The 17,757-nt window shown below is 42.2% G+C and overlaps 1 long non-coding RNA gene across 2 annotated transcripts in view; it reads left to right on the top strand.

The window, feature by feature from the left end:
- Nucleotides 1-17,757, top strand: part of LOC120369203 — a 119,040-nt gene that overhangs the window by 19,347 nt on the left and 81,936 nt on the right. The window lies entirely within an intron of this gene.

The raw sequence follows: 17,757 nt of genomic DNA, 5'->3' as shown, positions 1-17,757 counted from the left end.
ACAATGGTAGACTCTAAACTCTTTGGAGCTCTATATTATATAAAAATATCATAAATAAGAATAACTAGACAATTGCCCCCGATCCTTCACACTGCTACACTATTCTTTTGTACTTCATTGAAGGCAATAGAGTCACATGGGTGTGAATCTGGTCCAAAAATATCTGGGTTTGGGGGTTTCGGTTTTTCAATGAAAATCTAAACATTTCCAAAGAAAAATGTCAACAGAACCAATACTTTTTCAAAGCTGGCAAAAATTTTCACAGCACGCAGTCACACCGTGAACCTGGTAAAACCACCCCAGGAACCCAGAAATCCGGATTCCCAGCATCATACTGTAATGAACGCACTATACATCCTCCTATGATGTTGTCACAATTAGTTTCATGGGAGATGAATATGGTATCAAAGATGATTGACTTCAGGTAGGTAATGTACAGCAGGCATAGAGGAACTTTTGAGCAACAAAGATCTTGTTTTCATTCCCGAGTCACTAGAAATAAGAATTAAAAGAAACCCAAGGAAGAGGCCCCCTGGAAATATGGTATTTTAGCAGAAGTGTCACTAAACTGAATGTTTTTCAAGGTTTCCAGCCAGCCAGCGGCAGTTCTTTAACTTTTAATCTCTCTCTCTCATTCTAGCAACAAAATGCATTTTTTACGTTAACAGTAAAATTGCCTTGTCACCGGTGACAGTAATGCAGAAAGGAAGCCTATCATCAAAGCTTCTCTTGATCAGCCAGCCTCCTCAAAGTATAGGGCTTGATTACTTTGATTGGGAATGAGGAGGGGCAGACAGGACTGAATGGTGACAACTTCTTCAATTCAAGTTTCTCCTGCTGATTGGCAGATGTAAAAAAACCCTTTCAGTCACTGTGTGGTTTCTCATTAAAATCTCTTATTACAGTGGACTGTTCATGCCACTGTTGTTAAGAAAGAATCTTCATTGGCTGTTACCATTATAGAAACGAGAGATGTTCAGACCCTTAATCTAGGCTAAAACCCAAATCTAGCCCCACATATGGTTAGCGACTCGCTCATGAACTGATCCTCGTATCTGCAAATGTATTCGTTGCTCCTAGGTATTTGCTGAAGAGTTGAGACAAAATCCTCAGCCTATGGGATATTCTTAAATTATTAGCTTTAGATGTTGTGTGATTGGTCCCTCAAGTCACATGCTATTGTTTCTGCTTCTTAACAAGATGAGTGGAAACAATCAAAGTAACAAATAACAAACTTTCAGCTGAATAAGCCATTGAGCCTACCAGTCGTGAAACTTTTGGTCTCCATGGAGATTTTCCAAAAGACAGCTGTCATCTGAATAATGGTTGTAAGCAATAAATGCGACCTGATGTATTGCAGCAAGCTGAACTCTGTGTTGCTTTTGTTTACAAAAATATTCATGAATCCAATTATTTAACCTTTTGATTTAAAAAAAAACCCTGAGTAAAATAGTCATAAATGAATAGAGAGAATAATTTTTAACTGTTTTTAAAATAAAATTCATTGACATTTTGAAAATTTAAAAAATGTGAATCAGCCCTAGAGTGTGTGTGTGTATGTGTGTCTGTGTTTGTAATGGTAACCTTCTTTGAGGGGTGTGTAACTTAGCCACAAAAAAATTGCTTTGATGTGAACTTTAGAACTTTCCTGGTCCAGAAGCGAGCTAGGGGTTATTGTTGTCCGCTTCACTTGTTTCATTTACAGTTCCCTTTCAAAAATGGTCATTCTGGCCTCATCTTTTGCTATTATGTTTTACGTTGTGCCTATAGTTGTATTGTTATTATTGCTGTTTTAAACAGCATAATGACAGTTAGTGGTGTGAGTGGACTGTTCAGAATTGGGTTCATGGAAGAAGATGCTGAGGAGGAGGAGGACTGTGTTGACTAGCTATCTAGCATGGAGGGGCATACATGGATCATTCAGCTTGCTCAGACTATTGACCTCATCTTTGCTTTGTGCTGTTAAATGCAAAGTCAGTAGTGCATAAAGCTCCTGTGGCTTATGATCTGATCCGGGATGAAGCCCCCAACTTTGCACATGCAACTGAGACCTGCTTGGACACTGCTGCTGGACCAGCGTTGGTGCAATTCATTCCCAATAGTTACTTCAGCACGAACTGAGAGAGCTGGGGAGAAGGTCTAGCTGTGCTTTGTGCAGCTAATCTACAATGCAGTTCTCATTTGTCATACACATTTCAAAACATGCACCATTTCTAGAGCAGGTCTAATAATAGCTCAAGTTGGAATTGGGCCAGAGCACTGAGGTTAGTACCCATATAGGCTGGTGAAAAGCACTATGGGATCATTCATGATCATGAGTAGGGCCCTGCCAATTTCACGGCAGTGAAAAACACATCATGGACTGTGAAATAAACCCTTCCCTGTGAAATCCGATCTCCCCTTGCTGCTAGGAGCGCCCCAGCCAGGGGGATCCTAGATCTGGCTGGGCTGGGGAGGGACAGGATTTGTCCGTCTCCTGCACAGCCACCTTCGAGGGAGATCAGACCCATCTTTGGGTGCCTCCCCCTGCTGCAGGATGCTCTGGGACTGGGCAGCAGCCCCAGGGGTTCCTGCAACTGGGGGAGTTTTGTGGAGGTGGGTCCAATCTCGCCCTGCTGCTCGGAGTGCCCAGCCAAGGGGGCTCCTAGCTGCGGCTGGGCTGGAGAGAGATAGGACTTGTCCATCCCCTGCACAGACACTCTTAGGGGGAGCTCAGACCCACCTCTGGGAACCTTGTGCAGCTGCAGGAAGCTCTGTGGTTGCTGCTTTCAGAGTCCAGCTCTGAAGGCAGCACAGAAGTGATGGTGGCAATCCCATGATCCTCTTACAACAGGCTTGCGACCGCCCCCAATCCCCTTTTGGGTCGGGACTCCCGTGGTTAGGACAGCGTGAAATTTCAGATTTAAACATCTGAAAACTTTAAATTTACCATTTTCAAATCCTATGACCATGAAATTGACCATAATGGACTGTGAATTTGGTAGGGTCCTAATCATGAGTGGTTAGGACCTCCATTTTACATCTTTTCCTAAAGACAACATATATAGAGTGATGAGGCAGCAAGTGTGAAAAATTAGGACACTTTTCTTTTCGGGGCAGCGGGGTATAGTTGCAAAGCCCCTAATATCAGGACAGTCCTGATAATATCAGGACATCTGGTCACCCTACGTACAGTATATCCAACAGCGCTCTGCCCCATAACACCATGCTGGGCTAACAGAGCTACAATGCACACCCAGAAGTCAAAATCACTAACATTAATTCTTGTAGCATTTAGCTGCTTCTTGGCAATCTCCAATCTAAGGAGGATCTCATCCTTAATTTGTACAGTTGACATCCACACATCAGTAGGTGGTAAAGCTGTAGACAATGAACTTAAATGTTACCTTTAAAACAGAGATCCTAATACTGGTGATCACTGAAGACTCGATGGAACTTCCCACACTGATTGGAGGGTTTACCACAATATCCTAGCCAAATTCTAGCTAAGGCGGTAATGAGTACAAACTTCCTATCTAATATTCCTACTCGTATGATGGCTTATTTTTATTTCCCCCTCCTAAATAACTTCTTTCATGTTATTAAATAAAAGCAACACACAGCCCTGATTCTTTAAGAAGGGAGAATAATTGCCATGTAGATGCTGTTACCTAGCACCAGGATGCTAGCTCTCCTATATCAGTGGACATTTACTCTTCTGTTTGTTTTTCCACGTCTCACATTTTCATCACTGCAACTTTTTGACCTTCTGACTAGATGGGGCTTAACAGTAAAGTATGTCTGGATCCCCAAATGTCCTGGCATGTTTTCCTGGTGATCTTGCTGTTGGCATATAAAACAGGGGACAAAAATTGCCTGGAGCGTTTGTTGTTATTAATAGAAACAGAGGACTGTGCAATGATAATTTCAACAAGAATTACTAAGAAATAAGTGATTAGCCATTACTGTAATCATTTAGAAACCTGTAACATGATGGGAACTTTATTTTAAATATGTCTGGAGGTTGGGTTAGACCTTTATCTTGCCATTTTAAATTCAAATATGTGAAATTTCAGGATCTGAGCTATCAAGAATAATATCATCAAGTTCCAGAAAGATGAATTGTGTAGTCAAGTTATTGGTGGAACTGAGTCACAGCTGTTCAACAGGATCGATTTGTCACTTTTTTTTATAAATGCTGTCGTGATGTATACTTAAGTGGTTTTACTCCACAGGAAATGGATTAATTCAAACTCTTTTTAGTCCCACAAATGGTAGACTTCAGGGAGATGGCTTATTAAGTTTATCTTAACATGCAATTAAATTTTGATTGATGTATTTTTATTTCATGTACGTATAATTTTGTGGAGGCTCTGAGAATTGTATATTTTGTACGTCAATGAAAGTTGGTTAAAATGAAGGAAGGCAAAAGGATGAGGATGCAGTGGATGGCTTAGATATTCCACCACTTGTTAGCCCTTGTGATTACAAAAAAGATGATTATAATGTAGATGTGATAACTCAGATACTGTGATAGATTTCCTCTTCTATAAATAAAATAGACCCTACTACTGGAGCCTGATTTTGCTGTCACTTACACTAACAGGCATAACTCTATTGACTTCAATGGAATTACACCTGATTTGCACCATTGTATGTGGGATAAAAATCAGGCATATGGTATTTACAAAAATGCCTTATCTTTTCATAAGCCTGAAGGTATCTCAGATCAGTGTTAATTACATAGTTTGCCATATCCTGCATCCTTATATATGCAGATACAAGTAACTCTGGGCTTTGAATTTCAAGAATCAGAGTCACAGGTATGCTGGCAAAGCTATTCCTTATTTCAGCTCCATCTGACTCAGACTGATGCCACATATTCATTTCAGAATGAAGAGACTTCTTCCTTATTCCAATACAGCACTGACATGTATGCTTCCGTCCCATTACTTTGGGTTTACAAGAAACTGCAAGTCACTAATCAGTTGTTTCTGAGACATTTACAAATTAAAGGTTTCAGAGTAGCAGCCGTGTTATCTGTATCCGCAAAAATCTAAGGTGCTACAAGTACTCCTGTTCTTTTTACAAATTAAAGACGTTTACAAAAGTCTTCTAGGAAAAGGATATAAATGTCAACATAAATGGCATGAATGAAGGCATTAATAATGTCCGTAACTTATTCAAATGTTTAATTCAAAACCTTTCTATAATGTAATATGCAGAAGATCAAGATAGTTTAAAATTATGTTTCTTATGGCCACTGTAACTCATTTGCCCAAGTGTTTTGCCTATGATTAAGCAAAGCATTTTAACGTGTGCTTAACTTTAAGCATATGAGTTGGACCCACTGATGCCAGGGGGTCTGCTCATGAGTAAAGTTAAAGTTTGCTGAATCGAGACCTTAGTTGGCTATGCTCTTATAAAGGAACCTTAGTGATTGTGGTCCTATCTAAATGCCACAGAAGAGGTGAAATGTACGTTCTATTGTTATTGCATAAAGCCTATTAATGTCAAAGGAAAGTAGTCAACAGGGGCCTTCTTTTCTTTGGTTCTAAGGATCTGCTCCAAAGCCCATGAGTCAACGGGGGTCTTTCCTTTAGGGTGATCAGATAGCAAGTGTAAAAAAATCAGGACGGGGGTGGGGAGTAATAGGTGCCTATATAAGAAAAAGCCCCCCAAATCAGGACTGTCCCTCTAAAATCGGGATATCTGGTCAGCCTAAAGGAAAGACCCCCGTTGACTCACAGGCTTTGGAGCAGATGCTTAGAACCAAAGAAAAGAAGGCATGCTAGAAATAGAAACGTACCTGTATCCACAAAGATACTTAGGCACCTATCTCCCATATAAATTGATGGGAGTTTGTTGCCTAAATACCTTTCAATATCTGGGCCTTGTTTTATGGAATACCCATTGCTATTGTCTCTTCTGCAGCCTTTTGCACTGTCAAGATGATGTTACAAGAGTTATACAAGCACCAGATAAGATTTCTCCCTTCGGGGGGTTTTCAAGGAGAAGGGCTAATCTAGCCCACAGTCCTCATTGAACACCGCAAGAGATTTGGGATTGTTGTGAAAAAAATTAACCCTTGATGTGTGTTTTCAGTAACAACACCTTTTGCAGAGCAATCAGAGACAAAATAAATCTCCCCCATCCCAATGACAGCCTGTGAAAGTGAAACCCAGTGATCTGGATGGCTCCAGGAAAATGAAATCTTGTATTTTTGACAGCATAATTGTTATGCTCTGTCAGATTTATATAGCTTTTTCATAAGAAACACTTAATACTTCATACGGATATTACTTTTTCTCATCAAATATCACTTTGGAAAAAGTTAATAATTTAGCAACTTTTTTATTAAAAAATGGCTAATTCACAGATGCACGCGATACCAGCTCCAGATATTGCATTCATTATGGAGGGAAGTAAAACTTTCCTCTAAAGCTTTGGAATGAGTCTGTTGTTTATGTGATTGTCTTCAAAGCCTGAAGAACATGGGTTTCAAACAGAAGTTTGCCTGTGTTGGGAAGGAAAGATGGTGTGCTGTGGTATTGTGCTTATCCCAGGGTTTATGGTAAGTGTCTTCCCATTATCTTTCCACACCCCTGCCCCAATTATAGTATCTCCAGGATAGAAGACTCTGGAGATCTGTGGTTGGCGGCCCATACCCCGGTTGGGGTGACGGGCATGAATGAATGAATGAATGAATGATCTCATTAGGAAGAAGCAGATTCTGTCTGTCCCTCCATCCATGCTCTGATTTTAAAGTTGTACACTGATTCAGGTGTCACACAATAAAAAATGCATTGTGTTTTAAAATTTTCTTTGAAAACAAAAACAAAAACAACCCTCCAATGAAATTAATAAATTCTGCAAGAAATTTGGTCCCTGTTCTGACCTACAACGTTTATAGCCTTGACTCTACAAACTCTTATGCATGAGCTTAACTTTACGACTTTAAGGTTAAGTGGGTGCATAAGTGTTTACAGGACTGGAGCCTGAGTAAGAGATCCTTACAAGCTGCAAGGAGACATAAATATAGATATTTCACTAAACGGAGGCTTCTTTTCCTTCCTAAGTGTCCTTGGTCAGAACAAGTTGAAGTGAAAGATTAGTGCTGAGATCAGAATATTGGAGAATGAATATCCAACATGCAATGTTTGCACGTTACCTAGGGCCAAATCCTGTGGGAAGTCAGTGGGAAATCACTAAATGAATAAAGGGTCAGTTCAGAAACGCCTTCCATGGGAGTTTGAATATTTCAGATGTTGCAGGTGTCTAGCACCTAGTTAAATTCCAGAATTAATTTCACTCCCTCAGGAACTTGATTGCCAAGTTAGCCTGTTTGGTTCTCAAGGAAAAAGCTCTATAACTCTAGTCTTTTTTTCCTTAATCTATGGAAGACTCTAGCAGCCATGTTGCAGCCAGTGCTTAATTTGTAATGAAAGAGGTGCCGGGGTTCAAGCACATTTTTTGCATTCATAATTTAGGCAGCAAGCTCAGAGGTGCCAGGGCTATGAACTGCCAAGCCTAGAGGTGCCGAGGGCCAGCCCTGGCACAAATTAAGCACTGATTGCAGCACATCAAGCAGAATTCGGAGCTACGCATAGTATCTTTAAAAATCCATTCCTGAGACGCGCTTCAGTCTGTGTCTTCTCCTTCATGGAGAGGATGATGGATGAGTGCAATACAAAAACTGTTAGGGGATGCAGCTCAGAGCTGAATGAGCCTGATAGCAGCATGCACAACTTTGATCAGCGAGGGGTATTGTTTATTCTTGTTGCTGAAAATCTAAGAGCTCTTTTAACAGTCTCATTTTTTTTGCATGTTTTCTCTTCAAATCACATTGGGATGAAAAGTAAATTACTAATTGCTCATGTACAAGTAACAATGGTTAAGATTCTTTTGTTTAATCCTCAGTCCCAGACACAATGACAAGCCCACATACAAAATTCGTATTGTTATAGGGAAGTTTGACATCTGGAACAAAAATGGGTTTTCAGCTAAGCTGTGCTCCCTTTAACCACTGACGAGGGTCAACTGTGAGAGGTTCTGTCAGTGGCGAAAGTGCACCGTGGTGTGTACGGTATTCTATTGTGATTTGGAAGCGTCTCCAGGAGCAGGCTTTGCACACGCTGTGCTCGTTTCTTTCGGATTACGGCAAAAGTTTTAATAAAAAGCCCAAATGTTGACAGCTCCCATGTGTGGGAGTAAAACAATTGCTCTTGCAGTGCACAGTGATAATGACGTACGCAACAACAACAAAGAGAGGAGTCCACATGGGATGCCAGTTTAACCCAGTTGTGTTTGTGGAACCAGAGGGATCTGTAGAATCACTAAGCAAGTGACCGTAGCCATTAGTTTTCTTTTTTCTTTTCATTTTTCCCCCTCTCTGGTTAGGACCAGACTAGTAGCTCTTGAGAGTCAGTTTGGGGACAATAACAAGGAATCCGGTGGCACCTTAAAGACTAACAGATTTATTTGGGCATAAGCCTTCATGGATAAAAAAACCAACTTCTTCTTCAGATGCATGGAGTGAAAATTACAGATGCAGGCATTGTTATACTGACACATGAAGGGAAGAGAGTTACCTCACAAGTGGAGAACCAGTGTTGTCAGGGCCAATTCGATCAGGGTGGATGTAGTCCACTCCCAATAATAGATGAGGAGGTGTCAATTCCAGGAGAGGCAAAGCTGCTTCTGTAATGAGCCAGCCACTCCCAGTCCCTATTCAAGCCCAAATTAATGGTGTTAAATTTGCAAATGAATTTTAGTTCAGCAGTTTCTCTTTGAAGACTGTTTCTGAAGGATTTTTGTTCAAGTATAGCTAATTTTAAATCTGTTATAGAATGTCCAGGGAGATTGAAGTGTTCACCTACTGGCTTTTGTATGTTACCATTCCTGATGTTCGATTTGTGTCCAATTATTCTTTTACGTAGCGACTGTCCGGCTTGGCCAATGTACCTGGCAGAGGGGCATTGCTGGCACATGATGGCATATATCACATTAGTAAATGTGCAGGTAAATTAGCCTTTGATGGTGTGGCTGATGTGTTTGGGTCCTCTGATGGTGTCACCAGAGTAGATATGGGCACAGAGTAGGCAATGAGGTTTGTTACGGGGATTGGTTCCTGGGTTGGTGTTTCTGTGATGTGTAGTTGCTGGTGAGTGTTTGCTTCAGGTCGAGGGCTGTCTGTAAGCAAGGACTGGCCCACCTCCCAAGGTCTGTGAGAGTGAGGAATTGTTTTCCAGGATAGGTTGTAGGTGGTTGATGATGTGCTGGAGAGGTTTTAGCTGGGGGCTGTGTGTGATGGCCAGTGGTGTTCTGTTATTTTCCTGTTGGGCTTGAATAGGGACTGGGAGTGACTGGCTCACTATAAAAGCAGCTTTGCCTCTCGTGGAATTGACACCTCCTCATCTATTATTAGGAGTGGACTACATCCACCCTGATCGAATTAGCCCTGTCAACACTGGTTCTCCACTTGCGAGGTAACTCCCTTCTCTTCATATGCCATTATATAATGCCTGCATCTGTAATTTTCACTCCATGCATCTGACGAAGTGGGTTTTTTTATCCACGAAAGCTTATGCCCAAATAAATCTGTTAGTCTTTAAGGTGCCACTGGATTCCTTGTTGTTATTGTGGATACAGACTAACACGGCTACCCCCTCATACTTGACACCATTTGGGGACAATGGGACTTGACTGAAATAGGGAACCCACCACACCAAAAGAAAATGTGCAATGCTGATGAGGTGTGTGTGTGTCTTAGCTAACAGACATATGACTTTTACCACATGCAGTGGAGGCTCATGTATTTATTTTACCTCATGCAGTGGAGGCTCAGAGGTCTCAGGTTTGATCCCGCCCGCCGACGACCAGCGTCCATTGGCGTTACACATAGATCCCCAGCTTTTTTTATAACCTAAATGACTTGAATGCCAGCAGCTGAAAGGAAAATGCTCGAGTCACGGATGATGCTGAGAAAGAGAGACAATTAAAAATTAGAAATAGATAGAGGAAAATTAAAGAGTTTGTTTGGCCCTCTCAGTTAATAGTTTGGAAAGCAGTTCAATGCAGATAAAAGCTGAATAAAAAGACCCAGCAAAGAGCAAATAGCTGCTAAAAGGGAAGATGTTGAAAGTGGCATACTGACAAGGGAAGAGATTTTGGAGTTTCACTGAAGGGAGGGGAAAAAAGAAGGCTGATGTACTGTGGAACGCCATCAGGATTTTAAGCTGTATTGCAAGAGGAATGTAACATAAATCAAAGGAGATAGTGTTATTGCTTGAAGGCTGTGGGAATGAAGATCTCGTTGAGAGTGCTGTGCTCAGTATTGGTCACTAGACTTGAGAAAAGATATAATTGCTGTTGAAGGGAAAGCAGTGCCGAGCAACCCCAGATTAGACCAGATTTCAGAGATTTAAATGAAGAAGAAAGAGGGGAAAAAAGTCAGGCTTTTTTCTCACTGGAAAAGATAAGAGAGAGCTCCATGGAAACCTACATGAATCTGATAACATCACTAGAGAAGACTGAGAAAATGTGATCCAATTATACTATTTAAATAACCTGGAAGCTGGAGTATTTGGCCAGATGTACAGATAAAGGAAATTTCAAGCAAAAGTATTTCAGAATAAAAGTAGCAAAGTCACAATACGAGTCCATGACTGGAAAGGCCATAGGGGAAAAGAGATATACAGAATTCAAGAGCCTAAAAGACAAACCTTTCTTTATCTTTTGGGATGATACTTACTGCTAATGAAAGTGAGACAACTCTGGCTAAAGTTTGAGACAATGGAAGTCTCAGCTGTGTGTGCTTTCTTACAGACATCAGTCTACTCCTGAATTACATTAGTCCTATTGGTTCAGTACTGGATGACTTCTTTCAACCTGTGGATGTTGGGATGGAGCCAAATTCAGATCAGATGTAAATGGGCCTAACTCCACTAATGTCAATAGGTTTTCATCTGTTGTTTGTATTGCAGTAGTGCTTAGAAGCCGTAATCATAGACTAGAACCTCATTGTGCTAGGCCAGTGGGTCTCATACTTTTTTTTTTCGTGGACCACTTGAAAATTGCTGAGGGTCTCAGCAGACCACTTAATGACCTTTCCAAATGTTATTTGTACTGTTAGCTAACTATTATAAAGCGCTTTGGATAAAAGTACTATATAAAAAAACCTTAATAATAATTAATATTTTTTGTTCTACAAATAAAAGTGCACAACTCATATTTTAATATCAGTAATCTTACCTTTCTAGTGCAATGGATGTGCGCTCTCTCCCCCATCACAGCAGCCACAGAGCTGGGACTGGGAAGTAGGGCCATCTCTCCCCAGCAGCTACAGCCCTGGAGCTGGGGAAAGTTGCCTCTTTCTCTGGCCGCCACAGCCCGGCACATCCCAATTCCCCCCATCCCCTCTTCTCACCCCCCTGTCCCCTCCCACCTATTCCACCGCAAGTCCACCATCTCACCTTATATGTGCATCTTCTCCAAGGTCCAGGCACCTAATTAGTGGAGCCACAACTGCACGGATCCACTAATTAGGTGGGTGGCCCTTCACATTCTTGTGTGCAGCCGCCCAGGCGTGTACCTTAGAGAGAACTATCCGCAGACCACCTGAATGGAGCTCATGGACCACTGGTGGCCCATGGACCACAGTTTGAGAACCTCTATGCTAGGCATTATACAAAAAGAACAAAATGTTGGCCCCTGCCCCAAAGAGCTTACAAACGAAGTAATCAGCTGCTCATGCCAGGTCTGAATTTGTCCCCCTATTTCCAATTACTTTAGTCTGGGAATCAAGCTTAACTTCTCATGATGGCAGACTTTCTAGTGATTGCAGGGTCGGGAATATGACAAAAACAGTCCTTCTTGCTTCATTTTAATATTTCCTTTCCCTACAAACGAGGAGGCACATCAAGGTAAACAACCACAAATGCAGACATTTTAAAACCTAAATATGGTTCACTTTGGGAGAACAGGAGCAAAAGGTTTGGATTCTTAGTTTATCTGAAGGAGGTTTGTCCACAGTATTTTCCTCAGAAGCAACTACCAGATAGTGGTGCACTTTATTTAACATCCTCCTGGCTACACTGTTAAAGGAACAGGTACATAGCAGATACGCGAGTAAGCGTATACAGTATGTACACTGCTTTAATGTAAAGCATGTGATCTATAGCAACTGAGTTGGAAGGAAAACTGTCTCCTTTCTTTTACAGGGGTCTGTGAGAACATTTTATCTGGTTGGAGGAAAAAAGGTTTGCATTTGTATTACTGTATGTGTTGTGGGAAGGAGGGAGATTTCAAGAACTCAGAAAGGAGAGGATGGTGGGCTGTGGTTCAGTGTTTGTACAGAACACAGAACAATAGATCCTTAACACTGACTGGAGCTTTTGGGTGCTGTGGAAGCAGGGAAAGAATTAATAAGGATTTGAAGGGGATCTTAATGCATGTCAGTCAGTTAGCAAGAGTTAGCCCAGCTGTAACCCTAATGACGTGAGACTTCTAGAAGCAAGGATAGTGTGAGGCAGAGGGAAAGAACTGTGTAAAAAGTTATTACGACCTTGTAACTGATAACCAAATATGCAGCCTGGTTTCTTCTGGGAGTGAGAAAACAAGATAGCAGAATGGCTTATGTATAAACAAAATGTAGTTGTTGCTCTTTATTGTCTGTATTATTGCTAGTTATTGTCTGTAACAAAAGTATAAAGGCTTGCTGTAATTGTTTACCAGTTGAGAGACCTGTCCGGGACTGGGGCGACCCTGTGTCCTATGGCACTCTCTCCCTCCATTGTAATTACTGGAGAAATAATAAAGTATTTGATATTGCTGCACCCAAATGAAAAAGTGAGAACTGAGTTTTTTCTCCGACAGTGCTACCACAATATACATAAATAGTAATAACAATAGGAGCCTTCCATTGGTGAGTGTCTGGAGTAGAAAGGAGGAGAGGGATTTTGGCCATTTTGATTTGGCAGTTGAATCTGAACAGGTCTTTAACAAGTTTTAAGTCAGAACCTCAGAGTATAATTCTCCTGACCCAGAAACCACCACTTTAGGCACACCTCTAGTTTCAATATCAACCCACAAATCAGCCCAGCTTTATAAGGACATAAGAATGGCCATACTGGGTCAACCAATGGTCCATCTAGCCCAGTATCCTGTCTTCTGACAGTGGCCAGTGCCAGATGCCTCACAGGGAATGAACATCATAGGGCAATTTATCAAATGATCCATCTCCTGTTGTCCAGTCCCAGCTCTGGCAGTCAGAGGTTTAGGGATACCCAGAGCATGGGGTTGCGTCTCTGACCATCTTGGCTAATAGCCATTGATGGACCTATCCTCCATGAACTTATCCAATTATTTTTTTAATCCAATTATACTTTTGAGCTTCACAACAAGTTCCACAGGTTGGCTGTGCATTGTATGAAGAAATATTTTCATATATTTGTTTTGAATCTGCTGCCTATTAATTTCATCAGGTGACCCCTGGTTCTTGTGTTATATGAAGGGGTAAATTACACCTCCTTATTCACTTTCTCCACACCGTTCATGATTTTATAGACCTCTATAAGATCCCCCTTTAGTCATCTCTTTTTCAAGCTGCATAGTCCCAGTTTTTTTAAAATCTCTCCTCCTATGGAAGCTGTTCCATATCCCTAATAGCTTTTGTTGCCCTTCTTTATACTTTTTCCAACTATAATATTTCTTTTTTTGAGATGGAGCAACCTGAACTGTACACAGTATCCAAGGTATGGGCATACTATGGATTTATATAGTGGCATATTTTCTGTCTTATCTATCCCTTTCTTAATGCTTCCATTGGCCTGGCAGAGAGAACTGCAGCCAGTGGGAACTGCAATCGGCCAAACCTGCGGACGCTGCAGGTAAACAAACCAGTCCGGCCTGCCAGTGGATTTCCCTAATGAGCTGCGTGCCAAAGGTTGCAGATCTCTGTTTTAACCTGTTACTGCTCCATGAGGTGACCTTCCTTCTTATGTAGTGTGTAGACGGGTCGGACTCACCCCTGCGGCGCCTCCTGCTGGTGACTCTGGGAATTAGCTCAGTCCAGTGTTCGGAGCGCCCTCTGCAGACTGGTGATCCACCTGTCCTCAGGCCCGAGTCCCTCCCTGGACCCCGGTGCCCTTTTACATGGGGTGCTGCCCCCTGGCAGTAACCCCTTTCTCTCTGGGTCTCCCCTCCTTCGGGAACCCCCACCCTCTAGCCCCACCTTGCCTCAGTATTGGCTATGGCCAGTCATTGTCTAGCCCCACACTCTGGGGCAGACTGCAGTATCAGCCTACTCATCACAGGCAAAGGGGTATGGACCTGCTGCCTTAGCCTACCCCTGGGCTGCCCTCTGCAACCCCCAGTACCCGTTAGCCCAATGCTAGGCCTCAGCCTGGGGCTTTCCAGGCTGGAGCTCCCCATCTCCTCAGCCTTTCCCCAGCCCTGCTTCACTCAGGTATCCAGTCTCAAGCTCCCTGCAGCTAGGCCCTTCTCTCTCTGAAGGCAGAGAGAGACTGTCTCGGCCTCTGGCCTTTTATAGGGGCCAGCTGTGGCTCAGTTTTGGGGCGTGGCCTCACCTGCAGCCACTCCCTCAATCAGCCCAGCCTTGAGAGCAGCCGCTCTCAGGCCCTGCCAGGCTGCTTTTAAACCCCTAAGGAGAAAAGGGCACGAGCAGAGGTTCACCCTGCTACAAGTGACTGCTTACTTTGCTTGAGAGCCTTTGGTGAGGGACCTTGTCAAAGGCTTTCTGAAAGCCCAAGTACACTATATCCACTGGATCACCCTTGTCCACTTGTTTGTTGACACCCTCAAAGAATTCTATTAGAATGGTGAGGCATGATTTCCTTTTACAAAAGCTGTGTTGTCTCTTTCCCAACATATTGTGTTCATCTCTGTGTCTGGTAATTCTCTTCTCGGCTATAGTTTCAACCAATTTGCCTGATACAGCAGTTAGGCAGCCCGTAATTGCGAAGAGCACCTCTGGACCCTTTTTAAAAAAAACAGCGTTACGTGAGCTGCGCTCCAGTCATCGGGTACAGAGGCTGATTTAAGTGATAGGTTACATTACACAGTTAGTAGTTCTGCAAATTCATACGTGATTTCCTTCGGAACTCTTGGGTGAATACCAGCTGGTCTTGGTGACTTATTCCTGTTTAATTTATCAATTTAAACCAAGCCTAGGTTTTCTCAAAAGAGAGTCCAGGTCAACAGTTTAATGAATTTCTAATATGTAATGAATCACCAATACAACTGAGTTTCATTTATGGTTTTATTTCTCCTTTAGACATTTTTTTCTTGGCAAATTTAAACCCAGGAAGTGGGATGACTCTAACAAGAGTTTGCTCCTGTGCTATGAACTTTAGACTAGCATCTAGCTTTGGATTGAAACTTTCCCCAAGAGGGAATGGCTCAACCACCTGCAGAAACAGCGACCAGATGTAACGTTTGTACTTGGCTTCAAATCTGAACTCCCCCTAAATGTGGAGGTCTTCATATGCAAGGCTTTTTCTTTTATCCCAACTCACTTCTGTGTAAAGATTTGCTGGATCTTATATTCTGTACAGTGAAGATCAGGATATGCTCTATCCTGAAAACTTCATGGGAGAGAACTCAATAAATAATTGCTCAGAGCTGTGCTCTAATAAGTGCACATTTTCCATGTGTGCTAATGACCATTCCTAACAGACTGTTTTATCACTGTTGCCTTGGGCTTCCCTGTTTAAGAATGAGTGGGGAGGGGAAGTGAAGGGAAGATGAAGCTTAAAAGTAGTTCTGAGGGCGTGGAGGAACAGGGAAGTGAAAGTTGTTCCTTTGCCATTGTTGTTGCTGTTCTCAAAGGGGGCCGCATGTCTAAGTAGTATTTCTCAGAGAAAGTTCTATCTGTTAATGGGAGACATACGTAGTTCCTATATGCTTGCCAGGCACCAGTCTGCACTTGCCTAAACATGGCTGTCTTTGGTGCATGGCAAACAGCACTCCTTAGGAACCACAAAGGAAATATCTATCCAAATGGGGAGAACAAGACAAATCTCAGAGAGATGAACATAGGTATCAAGCTGTTTTGAGTGACTGTGATTCTGTTATCAGTGTGGCAGCTCTATCAGGAGCTGTACTGAGTGCTTAGGCTGGAGATTTTAGAATGGACTGGATAATTTTATGATATCCTGGATAGCAGCTATGCAAGGGTGCGACTCAGGTAACTGTAAGGCGGAAATTGACCAAGGCTTTGGAACACCTTCAAATGAGCAGATTTTACACTGAGCTCAGTGCATGCTGGGAGTGATGTGCAATTATTCATGAAGTACAGAGATGACCAATAAACCTCACAGTTATGTACCTCACTACTGAGTCTAAGGGCATGATCCAAAAGCCATTGAAGTCAGTGGAAGGAATTCCATTGACTACAATGGTCTTTGTTTCAGGTATTTAGGTAGTTAGCTAAAAGGTGGTTAGGTGCTCAATGCCTATTGATTTCAGTGCTCTTATTCTCTATCAATGAGAGTTCCTCACATACAGAACATTCCACAATCAGTGCTCCTCTCCTATCCTCCTCTCTCCAGATAAAGAGTCGTCTGCTGTTGAGTCCCACTCAGATCTCTGATCCGGACAAAATTTGTCACCTAATGGAGTGAGCAAACACTAGGGTATATAGTGTTGGTTGCAGACAGAGACACACCGGAATTGTGGGGCCAGCTCAGCTTTTTGGACCTCAAAAATATTGTAGCTTTGTTTGAGTTTTGGTAGGAGGTTATTTTTACAAGCAGAGATGCTCACCCTCCTGTTAATATAGTAATGAACTGCCCCCTTTAATTCCATTCTGCAAGTCAGTATGTGCAGGTGCAAACATTGTCTTAAGGCAGACACAGAAGGTACTTAGCCATTAAGTGGAGATCAGGGCTGGGTGAAGAGTTTGGAAGAAACCTCAAGTTTGCTGAATGCACCTTGTTCAGGGCCTGCTCAACCCAGCCTGAAGGCTGCAGCTTTGAATGGAGTAGACCCTCAACTGCAGCATGAAATAGGAGTGGTAGTCACATGAGCTCCCTCCACAGATGGCCATCCTTGGAGTGTGAGAGTCAGGAAAGATCTGGCCAACGAATAAGAGACATGTGCTCCTGGGGCCCATTCACTGTTGACACTTTCCTCTTAATCTCTACAGGGCCTTTTTTTTGTTTCCCCCACTTTGGTGCCATTGCTCTCATAGGAGCTCAGGTTTGATGCTCTTTCTACTGTGCTGCAAGTGGTTGATGTTGACTTGTTGATCCTAGGATCAGTCTGGGTCAAACCTTTCACTAGAAGATTCTGCTCCAATACCCTTGGGGCAGCTATAGACATGTATAATAAACCGAGGCTACCACCTACCCCAACAGAGATGACCAGAGCTGCTAAGATCTCAGGGCAGATTTTAGCAGCAGGCCTATAAAGGGTAGAGAAGATGAGCCAAATTATTCAAACCAATTTGAACCTTAAAGAAGGATGAGCTCATTTTGTGTTTCAATTTAACATTTAGGGCCACTTCTTATTTTTTCCCAGAGCTGGTAAAAAACTACTCATTTTGGCAGGTTTATATTTGCATATCGATATTTTCAGTTAAATCCCCTTTATTTCTCTTCCATAAAAGTGAAAACCTGCATTTGGCCCAGTAAAAGTCTTAATAAAGTTTCTATATGCACTCTTTAAAACAGTCATTTGTTTTAGTTTTTTAAGTAGAACAGTTACTTCCAAGAGTGACAAATGTATTCCTAATTCCACAATTATTTTCTGTGTAGC

This window comes from Mauremys reevesii, linkage group 7 (assembly GCF_016161935.1).
Source record: "Mauremys reevesii isolate NIE-2019 linkage group 7, ASM1616193v1, whole genome shotgun sequence".
NCBI classification, from domain to species: domain Eukaryota; kingdom Metazoa; phylum Chordata; order Testudines; family Geoemydidae; genus Mauremys; species Mauremys reevesii.
This window is presented reverse-complemented; position numbering and strand designations above follow the sequence as displayed.